The sequence below is a fragment of the Lonchura striata genome, chromosome Z (genome assembly GCF_046129695.1).
Source record: "Lonchura striata isolate bLonStr1 chromosome Z, bLonStr1.mat, whole genome shotgun sequence".
Lineage (NCBI taxonomy): Eukaryota > Metazoa > Chordata > Aves > Passeriformes > Estrildidae > Lonchura > Lonchura striata.
In genome coordinates, this window is record NC_134642.1 from 75,999,389 (window position 1) to 76,020,471 (window position 21,083).

Sequence of the window (21,083 nt, forward strand, 5' to 3'; positions counted from 1 at the left end):
CAACCAACAACCAGCAGGGAGTGTCACTGATGACACTGTCTAAAGCACTGGGATGCAGTGAGGGAATGTTTGGTAGGGGAAAAGCCCTTGTAGTGAGCTGAGGGCCAATTTCTAGCTGTCACTGCCTAAAGGAAATGGCTACGTCCTGCAGGACTGCAGCTCTCGGCATCCTCCGCTAGCAACAGCAAGAGCTGGCTGCTCAGAAAATTGCAGCTCTGCCTTGCACTAAAGACAGTACCACCCATAACTGGCACTTACTGGCTCTGAACTGTCAGGCTCTGGTGTTACCACTGATGGAGCCTCGTGGTCATACTCCTCAATTTGCTGCTCTTTGGCTTCTTCACCAGGAGCAGAGGGAGCCAAGACAGAGACCGCTGTTCCTTCGTCCATCTGTGGCAAGAGAGAAGCATGATGGACAGGCCATTACCTATCATTTATAGCCTCCTTTCTCCTTGTATCCACAACTACCTCGTCGAAGGAGAAATTATCTACTTTGCTAGCATTGGGTTTCTAAATCACTCCAACCAGATTAAAATAAGCTAACTCAACAGAACTATATTTGATGCACTCTATGTATTTGATAGTCCTTTCTGGCTGCTATCAGCAAGCAACTGTGCCTCTGCACAAAGGAGCATTTGGCTCTTTAAAGCCCTGAAATGGAAAAGTAGGAAACAGCCAGCATGGCCTTTGATATTGCTGCAGCAGACATGGAAAACTCCAACTGGATCAGAATTCCAGCGAGTGCCTAAAAACGGCAGAAAAAATTTGTGCGGAAGCATCCGTGCTTGTTGGAAAATGGGCAGGGCTTCACCTCCTACCAAACCAACAAACCAACGGTAGAAAATGTCCCCTCCTCAGGTGGCTAAAACACTTGGAGGCACTGAGGGCATGTTTGGCAGGGGAACATCCCTGGTGGTGAGCACTGTCACGTATGGAACCATGGAAGTGTGCCTGAAGGTCCCTCACGAGGCTCTCGTTGTCCAGGCTGAAACTCCCTCAGCACCTCCTCTTTGGCCTTGCGCTCCACAGCCTTCCCCAGCTCCCGTGTCCTTCTCTGCACACGCTCCATCCCCTCAAGGACTTTCTGCTTCACAGGGGCCCACAAGTGGACACACACTCCCAGCTCTGGCCGCAGCGCTGCCCAGCCCAGGGGGACGGTCACTGCCCTGCTCCTGCTGCCCCACTGCTGCTGACACAGGCCAGGATGCCCTCGGACTTCTTGGCTACCTTGCCAGGCGCTGGCCACCTTCAGCTGCTCTTGACTGCCCGAGCCACAAATTTTCCCATTGGACTAAAAATACAGCATCCACCATTTCAAGATGTCCTTCCTCTTCTGAGCCACACTAGACTGCAGTCAAGGACTTGCAGCTTCAGCCTGCCTCCAGGCTCCAATGCACTTTCCAAAGCTGCAGTCTACACCAAAAAATGCTTCCACAGAACTTTTCTCCTTGTGCTTTTTGCCTCACAAGAGGTTTTCACAACTACATACTTCATTTCTTTGGCCAGAGAGGAAAGAATATTGTCCCCCACAGATTCATGGACAACCAAATCATCTCCTTGCAGCATATGAAAAAGCGAAAAGAAAGGAGGGCTAAAGAAACTGTGAAGAATTACTCAAGTGATGAATTACTGAAGAAAGCTGCAGAGCAATTTCACCAGCCAAACACACGTTTCCACAAAGAGAAAGCAAACAAACCATGCCCTGAGACCTCCAGCACTACCTCGTGTGCCCTTGGCCATGGCCCTGCAGAAGCCAAGAGACAGAGCTTCACTGAGCCGAGCAGACAGGCGCTCACCCTGAGGCAACAGGCTTTGGTGCCTCAGCATGACAGCTCCAAGGCCAATTTGTAGCTGGAGGTCACTGCCTGCAGGAAATCGCTGGGTCCCGTCAGGACTCCAGCATTCAGCATCCTCAGGCAGCAACAGCAAAAGCTGACTGGTCAGAAACTTGCAGCTCTGCCTTGCACTAAAGACAGCACCACCCACAACTGGCACTTACTGACTCCGAACTGTCAGGCTCTGGTGTGACTCCTGATGGAGCCTCGTGGTCATACTGCTCAATTTCCTCCTCTTTGGCTTCTTCACCAGGAGGAGAGGGAGCCAGGGCAGACACTGCTGTTGCCTCTGTCATCTGTGGAAGGACAGAAGCATGAGGGACAGGCCGTTACCTCTCATTTATAACTTCATTTCTCCTCACATCTACCACCATATCTTCCAAGGAAATTTGGGAAACTTTGATTCCAATGGGATTCCAAGGCGTTCTCATGTATTAAAATTGACTAATCCAACTGTACTGCAAATTGCTCTCAATTTAATATTCCACCCTGCCTACTATCAGGTAGCAATGCTCTATTTGTGTAATTGACTTTTTAATTGTTGAAAGCTCTGAAATGGAAACGTTTATGAATTAGCCAGTGATGCTTTTGTTATTGCTGCTGCAAGCATTAGCATGCATTTTCTTTTTGGCCTAGCTAGCTGGCTGTCTACATTTTACTGCTACTGACCATGCTCTCAGCTTACTCTATAATTTTTAAACACCAGAATCTTGAAATGTTCCTTTTTCACTCACCTCATGATCTGTACTTCTGAATAAATGGATCACTTGGCCTGTAGTGGGCAAGGAAAAATAACCAGATGCTGTCAGACAACTACCTGGGCTGGTGAATCCCCCAGAACATGTCAAGCCAAACAGAGATTATTTTCCTTTCACAGCATCCCTCCAGGTAACACATTTAATTCACACAACCAGCAAGAGATCAGGACAATACTGTTGATTGTGCCTACACTTTGGCCTGTTTTGCCAGTAAATGAATAGAAATATGATGAAGAAAATGCAAATTGTTCTTTAACATTAGGTGCTCCTGTTCTGCCAAACATATAAAGCAGCTTCTTTTATCCTCTCTTTCAGATCCTTTTTCCTTTTTTAACTCAGCTGCTGGCACTAAGTCTCATTAACTTTCTGGAAGATGCCCAGAAAAACTTCCCCAAACACCCCTTGACCTGTGGCAGGTCTATTGTGACACAGCACAGCAGCAGCTCCAGGGTCCAGGAGCAGACACTCCCTGCTTTGGAGTTTGCACTTCCTTGCAAAGGGAATCACTATTTTAGCACTCATTCAAGGGTCAGGTTAGACAGTCAAATCCTTTCATGACAAAATGTAGAATAAAAGAAGCTTTCCCTGAATTCTGGGAACAACTGCAGAGTTGTTAGAAGGCCTTCCAAGAAGGTCTCCAGTTTACATTTTCAAAGCTGTCTTGCTTGTCCCAGCAAACTGAGGAAATGACAGACTCCGCTGCCTCAGACTTTCCCGTGGAGGAAACAGAACCCCTGCAGGTTCCCTTGAAAATGCTGCCCCTGTGGCTGCAGAAATCCCCTTGTAGCTGAACTCCTTGACAGGAGCTTTACCAAACCAGTGGCACACTGGTTCTCTTTCTGTTTCAAAATAACTCAGGCACTAAGAAAGAGTAGGAAGACATACAAAAGCCAGGTTTGGGTACACGCAGGGAAAACCTCTACTTACATGCGAGGTTGGTCAGGTAGTAGCTGGAATAACAAACTCCGTAAGCTGTGAAAGCTGAAACAGTGAGTCCTTCAATCACTGTAGCACTGGTGAAAGCCTGAAAGGCTATGCTGCAACACTAGGAAAAACAAGGCTTTTGTCATTGGGCAGCTCCCACTGACAAATGCCTCAAGCAGGAGGATGCTCTTTTCCTGAGCAAGCCCTCGGGTTGTTCTGACACTGAGGCCTTCCATGCACCAAGACAACCTTCTGCTGTCACCATGACCACATGGCAGCCATGCTCTGACAGCACCATGCAAGCACTCTATATTGGTCTTTGAATTTATGCAGAGCTATAACCAACCTCCAGTACTGCAAGTGTCAAATAGCCAGGGAAGGTCTCCTCTGTCAGAAAGCAGCATGGATTCCCCTCGATTTCCTCCTCGTTGACTTCTCCTCCAGGAGTAGAGGGAGCCAGGGCAGACACTGCTGCCGTCTCTATCATCTGAGGCAAGAGAGAAGCATGAGGGACAGGCCATTACCAATCTGTTTTAATCTGATTTCTTCTCACATCTACCACCATATCTTCCAAGGAAAACTGAGAAACCTTGATTGCAATGGGATTCTAAGGCACTCTTCTGGTATTGAAATTGGATAATCCGACTGTAAATCAAATTACTTAGACTTAAATATTCCACTCTGCCTAGTGTCTGGTACCAATGATCTATTTGTGTAACTGACCATTTAAATCTGAAAGCTCGGAAATGCAAAGTGAAACTTGCAGCACTGCCTTGCACTAAAGACAGCACCACCCACAACTGGCACTTACTGGCTCCAAGCTCTCAGGCTCCGGTATGACCATTGATGGAGCCTCGCGGTCATACTCCTCAATTTCCTCCTCTCTGGCTTCTTCTCCTGGAGCAGTGGGAGCCAGGGCAGACACTGCTGTTGCCTCTGTCATCTGTGGTAAGAGAGAAGCATGAGGGACAGGGCATTATCTATGATTTATAACCTCCTATCTTCTCACATCTACCACCATATCTTCCAAGGAAAATTGAGAAACTTTGATTCTAAAGGGAGTCTAAGGCACTCTCATGGTATTGAATTTTTCTAGTCCACCTATAATGCAAATTGCTCTGTATTAGTATTCCACCCTGCCTACTATCATGTTACAATGATCTGTTTCTGTAACTGACAATTTAAATCTGAAAGCTTTGGAATAAAAAAGCGAATCTTGCAGCACTGCCTTGCACTAAAGACAGCAACACCCACAACTGACACTTACTGGCTCTGAACTGTCAGGCTCTGGTGTGACCACTGATGGAGCCTCGTGGTCATACTGCTCAATTTCCTCCTCTTTGGCTTCTTCACCAGGAGAAGAGGGAGCCGGGGCAGAGACCGCTGTTCCTTCGTCCATCTATGGCAAGAGAGAAGCATGATGGACAGCCATTACCTATCATTTATAGCCTCCTTTCTCCTTGTATCCACAACAACCTCTTTGAAGGAGAAATTATCAACTTTGTTAGCAATGGGATTCTAAGGCACTCTGACGAGAATAAAATGGACTAACCCAACAGAACTCTATTTGATGCACTCTATGTATTTGATAGTCCTTTCTGGCTCCTATCGGCATGCAACTGTGCCTCTGCACAAAGGAGCATTTGGCTCTTTAAAGCCCTGAAATGGAAAAGTAGGAAACAGCCAGCAAGGCCTTTGCTATTGCTGCAGCAGACACGGAAAACTCAGACTGGATCAGAATCGCATCCAGTGCATAAAAAGTGCAGGAAACTTTGTGCAGAAGCATCTGCGCTTGTTGAAAAGAGAGAAAACAAGCAGGGCTTCACCTCCTAGCAAAGCAACAAACCACAAGTCACAAGTGTCCCCTCCTCTGGCGGCTAAAACACTTGGGAGGCAGTGAGGGCATGTTTGGCAGGGAAACAGCCCTGGTGGTGAGCACTGTCCCATATGGATCTATGGAAGTGTGCCTGAAGGTCCCCCAGGAGGTTCCCGTTCTCCAGGCTGAAACTCCCTCAGCACCTCCTCCTTGGCCTTGTGCTCCACAGCCTTCCCCAGCTCCCGTGTCCTTCCCTGCACACGCTCCAGCCCCTCAAGGACTTTCTGCTTCACAGGGGCCCACAAGTGGACACAGCACTCCCAGCTCTGGCTGCAGCGCTGCCCAGCCCAGGGGGACGGTCACTGCCCTGCTCCTGCTGCCCCACTGCTGCTGACACAGGCCAGGATGCCCTCGGCCTTCTTGGCTACCTGACCATGTGCTGGGCCACGTTCCACTGCTCTTGACTGGTACACCTGGGTCCTTTGGGCCCACGCAAGTGCCCAACAACAAGGTTGCCTGTTTGACTTCAAGCACAGCATCCCCAGTTCAGAGACGTCCTGCCTCTTCTCAGCAACACAAGACAGCCGTCAAGGACTTGCAGCTTCACCCCCACCCTAGGCCCTAATGCCAGTTCCAAAGCTGCAGGCTTCATTGCAAAAGGCATCCACAGGAAATTGCTGCTTCTGCTTTTTGCCGCACAAAAAGCCTGCCCAAAGAGTCACTTGGTTTCTTGGGCCACTCCCAACAGGAATGGCATCCCACAGATTCCTGGCCAACACAATCAACTCCTTGCAGCATAGAAAAAGTCAAAAGAGACTGTTCAAGTGAAGAACTATTCCAGAAAACTGAAAAACATTTCCACAAGCCAAAGACACCTTTCCACAAAGGGAAAACAAACACACCAAGCCCTTTCACCAGCAGCACTACATCCTGTGCCTTTGGCCACAGCAATGCAGAAACCCAGAGACAGAACTTCCCCGAGCTGAGCAGCCAGAAGCTCAGCCAGAACCCCCAGCTCTTGGTGCCTCAAGGTGACAAGTCGATGGCCAATTTGTAGCTGGTGGTCACTGCCTGCAGGAAATCGCTGGCTCCTGGCAGGACTCCAGCACTCAGCATCCTCAGGCAGCAACAGCAAGAGCTGACTGGTCAGAAACTTGCAGCTCTGCCTTGCACTAAAGACAGCACCACCCACAACTGGCACTTACTGACTCCGAACTGTCAGGCTCTGGTGTGACTCCTGATGGAGCCTCGTGGTCATACTGCACAATTTCGTCCTCTTTGGCTTCTTCTTCAGGAGGAGAGGGAGCCAGGGCTGACACTGCTGCTGTCTCTGTCATCTTCTTCAAGACAGAAGCATGTGGGATATGCTGTTGCCTATCATGTATAACCTCCTTTCTTCTCACATATACCTCCGTATCGCCCAAGGACAAATAATAAAATTTTAGAGCAAAAGGATTCTAAGCTACACCGATCAAATTAAAATGGGCCAATTCAATAGAATTGTATATAGGTATGAAGCTGATATTCCTCCATGGCAACCATCTGCAAGCAATGTTGTCTCTGTAAGACCAAGCTTTTAGCTCCTGAAAGATCTGAAATGGAAAAGTAAGAAAGAGACAGCTATGCCTTTGCTATAGCTGCAGCAGACATGGAAACCTGCAACTGGATCAGAATATAATCCATTGCTGGAAAAGGCAGGAAACGTTGTGCAGAAGCATCTTTGTTTGTTGGAAAATGAGAAAATCAACAGGGCTATTCCTGTACTAAGCAAGCAAAACAAAAATGCAACCAATAACAAGAAGGGAGTGTTACTGATGCCAGTGTCAAAAGCACTGGGATGCAGTGAGGGAATGTTTGGCAGGGAAACAGCCCTGGTGGTGAGCACAGTCATGTATGGAACCATGGAAGTGTGCCTGAAGGTCCCTCATGAGCCTCCCGTTGTCCAGTCTGAAGCTTCCTCACCACTTCCTCTTTGGCCTTGTGCTCCACACCCTTCCCCAGCTCCCGTGTCCTTCTCTGCACACGCTCCAGCCCCTCAAGGACTTTCTGCTTCACAGGGGCCCACAAGTGGACACAGCACTCCCAGCTCTGGCCGCAGCGCTGCCCAGCCCAGGGGGACGGTCACTGCCCTGCTCCTGCTGCCCCACTGCTGCTGACACAGGCCACGATGCCCTCGGCCTTCTTGGCTACCTGGCCAGGCGCTGGCCCACCTTCAGCTGCTCTTGACTGGCACCCCTGGGTCCTTTTGGTCCACACAGCTGCCCAGCCAAAAAGTTGCCCGTTTGATTTCAAATACAGCATCTCCGGTTCAGAGACGTCCCGCCTCTTCTCAGCAACACAAGACAGCAGTCAAGGACTTGCAGCTTCACCCCCACCCTAGGCCCTAATGCCAGCTCCAAAGCTGCGGCTTCATTGCAAAAGGCATCCACAGGAAATTGCTGCTTCTGCTTTTTTGCCGCACAAGAAGCCTTCCCAATGAGGCACTTGGTTTCTTTGGCCATACCCGACAAGAATGGCACCCCACAGGTTCCTGGACAACACAATCATCTCCTTGAAGCCTAGCAAAAGTCAAAAGAGACTGTACAAGTGAAGAACTATTCCAGAAAACTGAAGAACACTTCCACAAGCCAAACACACATTTCCACAAAGGGAAAACAAACAAATCAAACCCTGCCACTTGCAGCACTACGTCCTGTGAATTTGGCCACAGCAATGCAGAAACCCAGAGACAGAACTTCCCTGAGCTGAGCAGCCAGAAGCTCAGCCAGAACCCCCATCTCTTTGGTGCCTAAGGGCGACAGATCAAAGGCCAATTTGTAGCTGGAGGTCACTGCCTGCAGGAAATCGCTGGCTCCTGGCAGGACTGCAGCACTCAGCATCCTCAGGCAGCAACAGCAAGAGCTGGCTGGTCAGAAACTTGCAGCTCTGCCTTGCACTAAAGACAGCGCCACCCACAACTGGCACTTACTGGCTCGGAAGATTCAGGCTTTGGTGTGACCTTTGATGGAGCCTCGTGGTCATACTGCACAATTTCGTCCTCTTTGGCTTCTTCTTCAGGAGGAGAGGGAGCCAGGGCTGACACTGCTGCTGTCTCTGTCATCTGTAGCAAGACAGAAGCATGAAGGACAGACCATTACCCCTCATTTATAACTTCGTTGCTCCTCACATATACCACCATTTCTCCCAAGGAAAACTGGGTAACTCTAATTGCAATGGGATTCTAACGCACTCTCATGGTATTTACATTGGCTAATAATTCAGTAATGCAAATTGCTCTGAAATAAATATTCCACCCTCCTTACTGTCATGTAGCAATGATCTCTTTGTAACTGATTTTTTAATTCTTGAAAGCTCTGAAATGCAAAAGGAAAACTTGCTGCTCTGCCTTGCACTAAAGACAGCACCACCCACAACTGGCACTTACTGGCTCAGAAGATTCAGGCTCTGCTCTGACCCCTGAGGAAGACTCATGGTCATACTGTTCAATTTGCCCCTCTTTATCTTCTCCAGGAGCAGAGGGAACTGGGGCAGACACTGATGCTGGTTTTGTGGTCTGGGGCAAGAGAGAAGCATGTGGGACAAGCCATTACCTATCACGTATAACCTCCTTCCTTCTCACATCTACGACCATATCTTCCAAGGAGAAATCATAAAATTCCAGAGAAAAAGATTCTAAGCCACACAGATCAAATTAAAACAGGCCAATTCAACAGAACTCCATATGGATATGAAGCTGATACTCCTCCCTGGCTGACATCAGCAAGCAGCATTGTCTCTGCAATGCAGAGCTTTTATCTTTTGAAAGGTCTGAAATGGAAAAGTAGGAAAAAGACAGCTACGCCTTTGCTATTGCTGCTGCAGACATGGAAAACTACAACTGGATCTGAATCTCATCCAGTGCTGGAAAAAGGAGGAAACATTGTGCAGAAGCATCTTTGCTTGTTGGAAAATGAGAAAATCAACAGGACGTTTCTTCTACTAAACCAGCAAAAGAAAAACTCAACCAACAACCAGCAGAGAGTGTCACTGATGACACTGTCTAAAGCACTGGGATGCAGTGAGGGAATATTTGGTAGGGGAAAAGCCCTTGTAGTGAGCTGAGGGCCAATTTCTAGCTGTCACTGCCTAAAGGAAATGGCTACGTCCTGCAGGACTGCAGCTCTCGGCATCCTCCGCTAGCAACAGCAAGAGCTGGCTGCTCAGAAAATTGCAGCTCTGCCTTGCACTAAAGACAGCACCACCCACAACTGGCACTTACTGGCTCAGAAATGTCAGGCTCCGATGTGACCCCTGATGGAGCCTCGTGGTCATTCTCTTCAATTTGCTGCTCTTTGGCTTCTTCTTCAGGAGGAGAGGGAGCCGAGGCAGAGACCACTGTTCCTTCGTCCATCTGTGGCAAGAGAGAAGCATGATGGACAGCCATTACCTATCATTTATAGCCTCCTTTCTCCTTGTATCCACAACTACCTCATCGAAGGAGAAATTATCTACTTTGTTAGCATTGGGATTCTAAATCACTCCAACCAGATTAAAATAAGCTAACTCAACAGAACTCTATTTGATGTACTCTATGTATTTGATAGTCCTTTCTGGCTGCTATCAGCAAGCAACTGTGCCTCTGCACAAAGGAGCTTTTGGCTCTTTAAAGCCCTGAAATGGAGAAGTAGGAAATAGCCAGCAAGGCCTTTGCTATTGCTGCCGCAGACATGGAAAACTCAAACTGAATCAGAATGCCATCCTGTGCGTGAAAAGGGCAGGAAAGGTTGTGCAGAAGCATCCGTGCTTGTTGGAAAGAGAGACAATGGGACAGGGCTTCACCTCCTACCAAACCAACAAACCAACGGTAGAAAATGTCCCCTCCTCAGGTGGCTAAAACACTTGGAGGCAGTGAGGGAATGTTTGGCAGGGAAACAGCCCTGGTGGTGAGCACAGTCACGTATGGAACCATGGAAGTGTGCCTGAAGGTCCCTCAGGAGGCTCCCATTGTCCAGGCTGAAACTCCCTCAGCACCTCCTCCTTGGCCTTGCGCTCCACACCCTTCCCTAGCTCCCGTGTCCTTCCCTGCACACGCTCCAGCCCCTCAAGGACTTTCTGCTTCACAGGGGCCCACAAGTGGACACAGCACTCCCAGCTCTGGCCGCAGCGCTGCCCAGCCCAGGGGGACGGTCACTGCCCTGCTCCTGCTGCCCCACTGCTGCTGACACAGGCCACGATGCCCTTGGCCTTCTTGGCTACCTGGCCACACCCTGGCTCTTGTTCCACTTCTCTTGACCAGCAACCCTGCATCCTTTGGGCCCATGCAGCTCCCCCACCACAAAGTTGCCTGTTTGACTTCAAATACAGCATCCCCATTTCAGAGACATCTTGCTCTCTTCTCAGCAACACAAGACAGCAGTCAAGGACTTCCAGCTTCACCTCCACCTCCAGGCTCCAAAGCACTTTCCCAAGCTGCACACTACCTCTAAAAATGCAACCACAGAACCTTGCTCCTTGTGCTTTTTGCCTCACAACAGGGCTTCACAACTACACACTTTGTTTCTTTGGCCACAGGTCTTGTCCCCCACAGATTCATGGACAACACACTCGTCTCCTTCCATCTTATCAAAAGTCACAAGAAAGCTGGGCCACACACTTCGTAGAACTGAATAAATACTCAAGTAAGCTGAAGAGCAATTTCACCAGCCAAACACATGTTTCCACTACGAGAAAGCAAACAAAGCAAACAAACCAAGCTCCAGCACTGCCATGTGTGCCCTTGGCAACAGGACTTCAGAAACCAAGAGACAGAGCTTCACTGAGCCGAGCAGACAGATGCTCACCCTGAGGCAACAGGCTTTGGTGCCTCAACATGACAGCTCCAAGGCCAATTTCTGCCTGGTGGTCACCGCCTGCAGGAAATCGCCGGGTCCTGGCAGGACTCCAGCACTCAGCATCCTCAGGCAACAACAGCAAGAGCTGGCTGGTCAGAAACTTGCAGCTCTGCCTTGCACTAAAGACAGCACAGCACCACCCACAACTGGCACTTACTGGCTCAGAAGATTCAGTCTCTGCTGTGACCCCTGATGGAGCCTCGTGGTCAAACTCCTCCATTTCCTCCTCTTTGGCTTCTTCTACAGGAGCAGAGGGAGGCGGGGCAGACACTGCTGTTCCTTCGTCCATCTGTGGCAAGAGAGAAGCATGAGGGGCAGGCCATTACCTATCATTTATAACTTTGTTTCTCCTCACATCTACCACCATATCATCCACGGAAAATTGTGAAACTTTGATTACAATGGGATTCTAAGGCACTCTCATGGTATTGAAATTGTTTAATCCGACTGTAAATCAAATTACTTGGATTTAAATATTCTACCCTGCCTACTATCAGGTAGGAATGAATCTATTTGTATAACTGATTTTTTAAATCTTGAAACCTCTGAAATGCAAACGCGAAATTTGCATCTCTTCCTTGCACTAAAGCCAGCACCACTCACAACTGGCACTTACTGGCTCAGAAGATTCAGGCTCTGCTGTGATCACTGATGGAGCCTCACGCTCATACTCCTCAATTTGCTGCTCCTCTTTGTCTTCTTCACCAGGAGGAGAGGGAGCTGGGGCAGACACTGCTCTTCCCGCTGTCATCTGTGGCAAGAAGGAATTATTAGGGACAGGCCTTTACCTATCATTTATAACTGTCTATATTCTCACATCTACCACCATTTCTTCCAAGGAAAATTGGGAAACTTTAATTGCAATTGGATTCAAATGCACTCTCATGGTTTTAAGATTGGCTAATCCACCTGTAATGCAAATTGCTCTGAAATAAATATTCCACCCTCCCTACTATCAGGTAGCAATGATCTCTTTGTAACTGACTTTTTAATTCTTGAAAGCTCTGAAATGCAAAAGGAAAACTTGCTGCTCTGTGTTACACTATAGATAGCACCACCCAGAACTTACAGAAGTGTCTGGCTCTGCTGTGACCACTGCTGAAGCCTCGCGGTCATGCTGCTCAATTTGCTCCTCTTTGGCTTCTTCTCCAGGAGCAGAGGGAGCCGGGGCAGACACTGCTGTTGCCTCTGTCAGCTGTAGCAAGAGAGAGCCATGAGGGATGAACCGTTACCTATCATTTATAAGAACCTTTCTTCGCACATATAACACTAAATCTTTCAAGGAATATTAAGAAATTTTGATTGCAATGGGATTCATGGTATTAAAATTGGCAGATCCATCTGTAATGCAAATTGCTCTGATTTAAATATTCCACACTGCCTACTATCAGGTAGCAATGATCTACTTGTGTAACTGATCTTTTAAATCTTGAAAGCTCTGAAATGCAAAAGCAAAACTTGCAGCTCTGCCTTGCACTAAAGACAGCACCACCCACAACTGGCACTTACTGGCTCAGAAGATTCAGGCTCTGGTGTGATCACTGATGGAGACTCACGGTCATACTGCTCAATTTGCTCCCCTTCATCTTCTCCAGGAGCAGAGGGAGCTGGGGCAGACACCGATGCTGGTTTTGTGCTCTGGGACAAGAGAGAAGCATGTGCGACAAGCTATTACCTATCTCGTATAACCTCCTTCCTTCTCACATCTACCTCCATATCGTCCAAGGAGAAATCATAAAATTCCAGAGTAAAAGGATAGTAAAAGGATTCTAAGCCACACAGATCAAATTAAACCAGGCCAATTCAACAGAACTGCATATGGATATGTAGCTGATATTCCTCCCTGGCTGCTATCAGCAAGCAACATTGTCTCTGCAATGCAGAGTTTTAGCTTTTGAAAGCTCTGAAATGGAAAAGAAAGAAAGAGACAGCTATGCATTTGCTATTGCTGCTGCAGACATGAAAAACTACAACTGGATCTGAATCTCATCCAGTGCTGAAAAAGAGCAGGAAACATTGTGCAGAAGCATCTTTGCTTGTTGGAAAATGAGAAAATCAACAGGAATTTTCCTCTACTAAACCAGCAAAACAAAAATGCAACCAACAACAAGCAGGGAGTGTTACTGACACCAGCGTCTAAAGCACTGGGATGCAGTGAAAGCGTTTGGCAGGGGAACAGCCCTGGTGGTGAGCACGGTCAGGTATGGATCTATGGAAGTGTGCCTGAAGGTCCCTCATGAGCCTCCCATTGTCCAGGCTGAAACTCCCTCAGCACCTCCTCCTTGGCCTTGTGCTCCACAGCCTTCCCCAGCTCCCGTGTCCTTCTCTGCACACGCTCCAGCCCCTCCTGGTATTTCTGCTTCAGATGGGCCCAAAAGTGTTTACGTATATAAAAGGGTAAAAATCTTTCTAAAGTGCAAGATGGCTTTAGAATGTACACATAATTTTGAGAAATGTTGGGAAATTTTAAAATAATAAGCAAAATCAGGATCACAAAATCAGGATCTAAATCATTAAGGAAAATTTAAACATTTAGAAAGCTGAGACTGTGAGTTGCTATAGTACCAAACTACTAATGAACCAAGCTGAGACTTCTTTCAGCAGAAAGATCAGAACTGTGTCTAGAAACCAAGACAGATTTCTCTCAGAGCTCAGTTGCTACAACAATAACCTGCCTAGTTCAGAATATGATGTCGCAACATCTGATTAGAAAAAAAATAGGGTTATATCTTTTGGAAAAAAAGAGATTTTAAGTGTTTAAATGAACAGATTTTCACCATGCCAGTCGCTTATGAGAGGGATAATAGTAGGCCTATGTATTAATCACTCTCGCTATATAACTGTTGTTGTTTGACATGGAAAAGGAATTTTCTCGGCAGGAAGAGGTCAATTTGGATATTGACCAATTGAAGGTGGACACGCCTCTGAGAACACAGAGGGGTTAAAAGCAGAATTCCCAGGAGAACTGGCTCTCTTTGGTTCCGGTCAGAGTGCAGTGCAGGACTCTGCCCTGCCTGGCCGTGGCTGGGTGGGGAGGGGAAGGCCCATGGCCTGACTGAGGTGGGCCCAGGGGTGGAGGGACTGGAACTGGGCTGGCCCCTGCAGATGGAAGGGTGGAGAAATCTGGGATGTCTCCATTCCCCCCAGTCTCTCTCTCAAGAGAGACAGAGAAAGAGACAGCGGTGGTTTTATCAGCATCAGCAGTACGCCGCAGGGAAGGAGAAGAGCGAGGGGGCCGCAAGGTGCCCAGCTGCCTGTGGGAGCCGGAGCCTGGGCATCGAGCCAGCCCTGGGAGTCGGGACTTTTAACCCTTCCTTGAGAAATGAAAGCTTGCTGAAATTTCACTCCTCCTCGGTTTGAAAGAGAGCAAGAGAGACAGCTTGGACCCTGGGATGTTAGAAGGAGAAATTCGAGGTGGGAGGAGATGAGGAGTGGTTTTTTTGGCTGGACTTTTCCTTGTTGGCCATAGACTGAACCGATATTTCTCTTCCAAGAGAGACTGTATTTTTGGAGGTTGCCAGTGAGCCAAGGGACTGGCTTCAGCTGGGAAAAGACAGAAGTGGAGCGAACAGAGAAGAGTTAGGGGGTTTGTGGTGGTGTTCCCTGTCCTCAATGAAGGAGAAGAAGATCTCTGTTCTTGGACCCTCGGCCCCAGGGGAAAATGGGGGGGGACTGTGGTCCCAAAAAATGAAAAACGGAATTGTTGTTTTTCCCCCTCTTGGCAGGCATCCTTGAAAGGAAAAATCCTAAAAGCACTCTGTCCATCCATGCATTGGTGGTGAGAGCACAGTGCATGGAAAGGAGAAGGGTCACCATGGCAAACTTCTTTTCCGGGCGGTGCCATATGTGACATGGAAACACAGGATGTGGCAGTGTGTTTATTTGGGGGTCTGTGGCACAGAGGAGACGCCTGTCCCCCTTGATGGACTGAGTATCGATTGCCTGCAGGGTGAAGCCTGATTGGGTTTGATTTGTAAATGCAAATGATGATTGCAAAAAAATTATTTCTACAACCCAAACAGCCTCCAACTGTTACTCAAATGCTTTCAAGTTACAGTAAAATTAGCACTCCACAGTATCTTGCTACAGTACAAGCTAAAGCCTTTAGAGAACAAATTACTAAATCTCATGATTCACTAAAGAACAAAGTTTAAAAAGCAGTTGAAGAACAAATAAAACTTTTTTAAAAAAACTCTTGCTGCTGTTCAATGAAATTCTACTGAAAAGTCGTGCTTCAGATGTGAGAAGCCTAGTCATGTGATAAAGACTTACCCTGATCCAATAATAAAATCTGAAGAATACATTCTGCTAGTCCTCAATATCAAAAAGGGAAACATTATGCAAGAAATTGTCATTCTAAATTTGATATAGATAGTAATCGCCTACCATTAAACTCCAAGCAAAGCGCGACCCACCACGCGGTGAAACAAGCAATAGCAACCCAGAATCCAGGGAATTTTGCCCCCTTAGCCTTAACTAGGAGACCTCAAAGGCAAACACAAGATCTACCTTTACCACCAGTACCACAAGATGTTCCTTCTTATTACCTCCAAGGACAAAACTGGAGTTAGCAAACTCAAAATTAACATGGTTTTTAAAAAATTTCTGTTATGAATGTATACCTACAGGTCTGATTAAGAAATCACAACAAAGACAAGAATTTTTAATTATTATAGGTTAAGACAACAATACAAGTCTTGGACTGTTAATTTTTCCAGTTATCATTTCAGTAAACTACAATGAAGAGCTAATAGTTTTAGCTCTTCCCCTCAAAGCCCCAACAGTAATTCAACCTAAGACGCCTCTTGCTTTTACAATGGCTTTACCTATAGACATACTCAAACAAATGCATCTCAACAAAATGCTTTGTTAACCAATCAAACGGTGTCCCAAGGTGTTCCAGATGTGATTTCTACTCCAATGCTAGATGTCTTCTAAGTAGAACATACTTAGAAGTATGTTCTAAACCAACCAGAACTGACTTGTGGCCTAACTCATCGTGGTAGAACAATTTATGTTACAGGCATACCAGATACGGTGCAGATGTCTCTGTATTTCTCTCCTGTTTTAGCCCAGTAGCTAACACTTAATATCACCTATGAGAACACTCACAAGGATCAGAGGAACTACTGTTTGTTTACAAAGTGAATCCATGATTACTATTACAAGTCCTGAAAGGAAGATAGCTGCTGTACGTGCCTTTCTATCAAGAATTCCTAGAAACTGGCCTCTCGTCATCATCGCTATAAAAGACTGTTTCTTCAACATGCCTCTTCATCCTGAAGATGGCCCAAGATTTGCCTGCTCAGTTCCAGTCATCAATCAAAGAAAGCCAATGCAAAGATATCACTAGGAATCTTTACCAATGAAGGGATGAAGACTTCTCTAACAATTTAACAATATTTTGTCACACAAGTACTGTGCCCAACTTGACAGAAGCATCCACAATCCATGATTCTACACTACATAGATGATCTACTCCTTGCAGCACTGACACAGACAAAGATGAAACAAACTCGTGACAGTGCTGTCACCTACTCCTTGCAGCACTGACACAGACAAAGATGAAACAAACTCGTGACAGTGCTGTCACTAAAATCCAAAAGACTGAACTAGAATTTCTACATCTAAGATACAAGAATTCCCACTCTTAAAATATCTAAGATAAAAGATAACAAAACAATTTCACCACAAAAGATACAACTTCAAGTCAACATCAACACTTTGCAAGATTTACTTTGCAAGATTATGCTCCCAAGAAACCTTTCTTCCTGACTGCTTTGAGACAGAAGCTACAACTTTATAGCCTCATTTTTCAATGAGCTCCATCTGAGAAAGATCCATTACTAATAGTAGAATAAATTTTTCTTCCCTACAAGTCTCCAAAGACAATTTCTACAACCCTAGAGATAATAGCACAAATTGTAATTAAGGCCAAAGCAAGAATATTAACCTTAACAGGAAAAGATTTTACAGTTCTATATTTACCTTTAAATAAAGATTATTTCGATTAGGCATGACAAAATTCAGATGATTTACAAAATGCATTCTTAAATTTTTCAAGTGTTTGTGCTATTCATTATCCAAGTCACAAATTACTACAAACAAAATTGAGTTTCAAAAGAAAAAGCCCTTGCTAATGAAGGGCCTTTAAGTAAGACAACGCTCTTCGTCAAGAAAAACACATAAATCAGTAATTTAAATCAAACAACAAAAAATTAGAAATCAAATATTCAAGTAGTCAAAAGTTCTCCTCAAGTAGTTAAACTAGCTGCTGTTGTTAAAGCTTTTCAGCTATTTTCAAAGCCTTTCAATTTAATTACACATTCTACCTCTGTTACTAATGTAGGTAAAAATATAGTTTTAAAAGATACTAGTAATAATAATTTATATTGTTAGCTTTCATATCTTCATAAAAAATTACAACACAGAACTAACCTGTATTATATTTCTCATATTAAAACCCAGTCATCTTTACCAAGATGTTTAGCAAAAAGAAATACAAGAACAAAAAAACTGACCATAGTTATCTCAAACACATTAGCAAACATTTTTGAGCACGCAAAATTGAGTCATACCTTTTCCATCAATATACACAAGCACTTGTACAGACATTTCGTATCTCTAAATCCCAAGCTAAATCTGTCATTAACAGTTACCCTGATTGTCAGCTTGTGCAAACCCCTGTTTCTACAAGAACTGTTCGTTCACAAAGTTTATAAAGTCTACAATTATAACAAACATCACTAAATACCCTTCTTTGGAGAGATTTAAAAATATTCATGTTGCAGTAGATTCACTATCAAGTACAGTTTTTACCTCTATCCACACAAGAGAACAAGTAATCGTACCTATCAACATTTTTTACAAACATTTACTTCATTAAGTGTACCACAATAGACCCACATATCTATCTCAAAAAGTAACAGCATTCCTAATAAATTAAAATGTTCATCACTCCTTCCGTATTCCCCACTCCCCCACAAATCAAACAACTGTTAAAAAGACACATCACACATTAAAACACATTTAGATCAACAGAAGAGGGGAGCAGAAGTAATACCACAGATAAAATTGAGTAAAGCTTTATATGTTTCTAATTCTTTAAACAGTTCTTTTGCAGAACCAGATCCACCAATTCTTAAGCATTTTACAAATAACACACAAACAAAACTAAAAATAAAATCCTCCTGTTTTAATTAAGACCATAAACAAGACAACTTAAAAGTCCTTTCCAATTAATAACTTAAAGCAAAGAGTATACTTGTATTTCTACAAGCACTAGAAAAGCAAAGTGAATTCCAATAAAGAACGTCAAACCATACAACACACCAAAACACACTAACAAACCCAAATACAAAAGAAAAATGACAAATAATTCACAAAACCTCACCAAAAACAATTAAAGTCAGTCACAAATTTAACTTTTAAATTGAGACCTTAAAAAAGTCAAAATTTATTAGAACCTAATACAAGATACTAAACCTAACTTTACCCAACATTAAGAATGGTTTAACTTAGAATTATAGAGCTTAAAACAAACAAAAACAAAAGTACCTTCATATAAAAAGTTTGTAACTTTTTTCCTACATGAATAAATATATGCAGTAGTAAAGCTATGTAACACAAAATAATAAGTGACGAGTCAAAAGCAGTTTATTTAAAAAAAGAGAGGGGGAATTGTAGGAATATATAAAAGGTAAAAAACTTTAGAAAGCGCAAAAAGGCTCCAGAAAGTAGACATAAAGCTTAAAAAGGCTGGGAAATTTCAAAACCTTCTCATGGGAAGCTAGGAAAATATATTTATATTTATCATAAGGAGCAAGAAAGAACAAGAACTTAGTGATAGTTGGAGATGTCAAAAGTCCTAGATATATGCTTTGCAAAAATAGAAAAAGGTTCAATCTTACATAATGAATTACCCTATACTGTTTGAGGTTCATAGAAGTCCTTCTGTTAATGTTAAACCCACATGGGTCCTGTTCTTATTGAGTAGGGTATAATGACTCTGCACCTTTTCTTTTATGGTATTGGTTCAAAGCATAAGTAGAAAAAGGCTTTGCATAAACTGCCATCTTGCCTTTGATCTAGATTTGCATGGATGTTCGTTTCTCTGTGTCTCTGGCTATTTGCTTGTATGATACAGACATAATAAATGCCAAGTCTGCAACCAGTCCGGGTCCCATCCTGTTTTGTGAGACGCAGAGCGACCGGGCAGAAAGTGGACACACACTCCCAGCTCTGGCCGCAGCGCTGCCCAGCCCAGGGGGACGGTCACTGCCCTGCTCCTGCTGCCCCACTGCTGCTGACACAGGCCAGGATGCCCTTGGCCTTCTTGGCTACCTGGCCAGGCGCTGGCCCACCTTCAGCTGCTCTTGACCGGCACCCCGGGCTCCTTTAGCCCACGCAGCTGCCCAGCCACAAAATTTGACTGCAAATACCGCATTAAATTGTCCTTCTAATTCTACAACCACAACTTCTAAGGAAGTATCATGAAGTTTGATAGGGATAGGAATCTAAGTTGCTTTGACTTCATTAAAATGGGCTTATTCAACTCTGCAGGAAGTTGCTCTCTCCTAAGTATTCATCCCTGTCTGGTGTCATCAAGAAATGTTCTCTCTGCAAAACTGAGTTTGTAGGTCTTCAAGGCTCTGAGTTGGAAATTAGGAAAGATCCAGCTATGCCTTTTTATTTGTTGTGGAATGCCTGAAAATGGATTTTCTTTCAGCCTGCATGCCTGGCCCTCTACAGCCTACTGGTTCTGGCTAAGCACACAGCTTACTCTGCAATTGCTAAACAGCACAAACCTGAAATGTTCCTTTCTCACTCACCTTAGGAACAGCACCGCTGAATGCATGCTTCAGGTGACCTGTAGTGGGCAAGGGAAAATGAACCAGACGTTGTGAGAAAATTGCCTGGGCTGGTGAAACCCACAGAACAAGCACCACAAACAGAGAGTTTTCCCTTTCACAACATCCCTCCAGCAGACACATTTCATTCACACAACCAGCAAGAGATCCAGATAATATTCTTGGGCATGCCTACCCTTTGGCCTGTTTAGCCATTAAATGAACACAAACATGATGAAGAAAATGCAAATTGTTCTCTAACACTCAATGCTCCTTTTCTACCAAACACATAACACCTCTTTTTAAAATCCTCTCCTTCCGGTACCTTCTTTTTTTTTAAATCAGATGCATGCACAACTTCCCATTAACTTGCTGGAAACAGTTGCCCAGAAAAGCTTCCCCAAAATTCCACTATGATGTGGCAGGCTCTATTGTGACACAACACAGCAGCAGCTCCAGGGTCCAGGAGCAGACACTCCCTGCTTTGGAGTTTGCTCTTCCTTGCAAAGAAAATCACTATTTAACACTCAGTCAAGGGTCAAGTTAGACAGTCAAATCCTTTCATGACAAAATGTAGAAAGACAGAAGAAGCTTTCCCTGAATTCTGGGAACAACTGCAAAGTTTTTAGAAGGCCTTCCAAGAAGGTCTCCAGTTTACATTTTCAAAGCTGTCTTGCTTGTCCCAGCAAACTGAGGAAATGACAGACTCCGCTGCCTCAGACTCTCCCGTGGAGGAAACAGAACCCCTGCAGGTTCCCTTGCAAATGCTGCCCCTGTGGCTGCAGAAATCCCCTTGTAGCTGAACTCCTTGACAGGAGCTTTACCAAACCAGTGGCACCCTGGTGCTCTTTCTGTTTCAGGCACTAAGAAAGGGCTGGAAGACATACAAAAGCCAGGTTCAGGTACACCCAGGGAAAACATCTACTTACGTGCCAGGTTAGTGAGGTAATAGCCAGAATAACAAACACCATAAACGGCAATAGCTGCAGCAGCAACTTTCTCAATCATTGTAAAATCAAGGCTCTTGCCAG

At 45.2% G+C, this 21,083-nt stretch overlaps 1 long non-coding RNA gene across 1 annotated transcript; it reads right to left on the bottom strand.

The window, feature by feature from the left end:
• Positions 1 to 3,589: 3,589 nt before the first annotated feature.
• LOC144248278 (uncharacterized) lies at positions 3,590 to 4,422 on the bottom strand. The gene is made up of 3 exons (XR_013341667.1): positions 4,329 to 4,422; positions 3,864 to 4,004; positions 3,590 to 3,638 (listed from the first exon to the last, which is right to left on the bottom strand). It is a non-coding gene; the product is annotated as an uncharacterized LOC144248278 (long non-coding RNA).
• Positions 4,423 to 21,083: the final 16,661 nt, after the last annotated feature.